At 37.0% G+C, this 1,737-nt stretch overlaps 1 non-coding gene across 1 annotated transcript; it reads right to left on the bottom strand.

The window, feature by feature from the left end:
- Nucleotides 1-745: 745 nt before the first annotated feature.
- LOC138807737 (U6 spliceosomal RNA) lies at nucleotides 746-852 on the bottom strand. Its single transcript, XR_011366255.1, has one exon. It is a non-coding gene; the product is annotated as a U6 spliceosomal RNA (small nuclear RNA).
- Between the last annotated feature and the right edge of the window lie 885 nt (nucleotides 853-1,737).

The following is a 1,737-nucleotide window of genomic DNA, read 5'->3' as shown; positions in this document are numbered from 1 at the left end:
TTGACCAAGAGTGTAGAAAGTTTCCCTTTCTCCACACTCTCATCAGCCAACATTATTACCTTTTGAGTTTTTTAAAAGGGCAGGTTTTTACTGTGTGCAGGACCCAAGATGACCTCAGACCCAAATCCTTTTACGCCTACCTCCTAAACGCTTCGAATTACAAGCCTTTACCACCACACCTGGTTCTTTTGATTTTTTTTTGATGAGGGTTATAATAGTTATGAAGTAGTATCATAGTAATTTTGAATTGCATTTCTCTAATGACTTCTGTTTACAAAGCATTAAGCCATCATAGAAGTGGTATTAAACACAACTTTGTAAACCCACTGGCAATTTTCTTTGGGCCTGGCTGACTTCACTTAATATAATTTTTTACAAGTCTTTTCATTTCCTAACAAATGGGGCAATGTCATTCTTTCTGATGGAGGCATAGAATTCCATTGTGTATATATACCACATATTCTTGATCCATTCATCTAGAAGGGACATCTAAGTTGGTTCCATATCTTAGCTATCATAAATAATGCTGCAATAAACATAGTTGTGATAGTAGTTTTAGTATGGTCTTGTTTGTGGTCATTTAGGTAAATCCCCAAAAGTGGGATTGCTGGGTCAAAGGGGAGCTTTATGGGGAATCTTTTGAGGAACCTCCATAATGCTTTCCAAAGTGGTTGAACACGTTTATCTTCCCACCAACAATGCTGTATGGTTCCCTTGTGGCCACATCCCCTCCAGCTTCTGTTGTAAAAATCTGGAACACTCCACGAATTTGCATGTCATCCTTGTGCAGGTGCCATGCTAATCTTCTCTGTATCGTTCCAATGTTAGTGTATGTGATGCTGAATTGAGCACAGAATATTTTTTATATCTAAAGTGCAATTGATTTTTTTAAACTGCACAATTGAAAAAAAAAGGAAGTTCAAAAGAATTGTCGAGAAATTTTACAACCATATATTTCTTTTTTTCTTTTTTTATTTTTATTTTTATTTTCTGTGAACATACTGTACAGAGGGGTTACAATTACATGGGCAAGATAATGAGTACATTTCTTATCAAGCATTGCAGCCTCTTCCTTTGTTTACTCTTCACAACTCTTCCCAGCCTCCTCCCCCGGCTCCTCCTCCCCCGCCCCACCAAAGTTGTAAAGTTCGTTTTCGACATGACAACTTGTACTTCTCATTGTTGCAACAGGTCCACCTGTATCCTTAAACGACTTCTTTTTCCCCATCTCCTCCACAGATTATACCGACATCAAATATAGTGAAAGCAGGGGTTATACTGTGGGGGAGGGACATACAAAGCAACAAAGAAATAATCTTATAAATGCGTTAGAAACAAATGCATGAAAGAAAAAAAAACATTTAAATGCATATCTAAGGGTTCATTTTCTTAGCATCACATTATCTGAATCTTTTTTGCTTGACTTATACATATACTATATATTGCAAATAAGGGAAACCATGGGACCTATGTTTCTTTGGGCCTGGCTTACTTCACTTAATATAATTTTTTCCAAGTTTTTCCATTTCCTAACAAATGGGGCAATGTCATTCTTTCTGATGGAGGCACAGAATTCCATTGTGTATGTATACCACATTTTCTTGATCCATTCATCTACTGAGGGGCACTGGTTCCATATCTTAGCTATGGTAAATAATGCTCCAATAAACATTGTTGTGCTGGTAGCTTTAGTGTGGTCTTGTTTTTAAGCATTTGGGTAAATGACAAAAAGTGGGA

This window comes from Dipodomys merriami, unplaced genomic scaffold, assembly GCF_024711535.1.
Source record: "Dipodomys merriami isolate MVZ:Mamm:240054 unplaced genomic scaffold, mDipMer1.0.p SCAF_43, whole genome shotgun sequence".
NCBI lineage: Eukaryota > Metazoa > Chordata > Mammalia > Rodentia > Heteromyidae > Dipodomys > Dipodomys merriami.
This window is presented reverse-complemented; position numbering and strand designations above follow the sequence as displayed.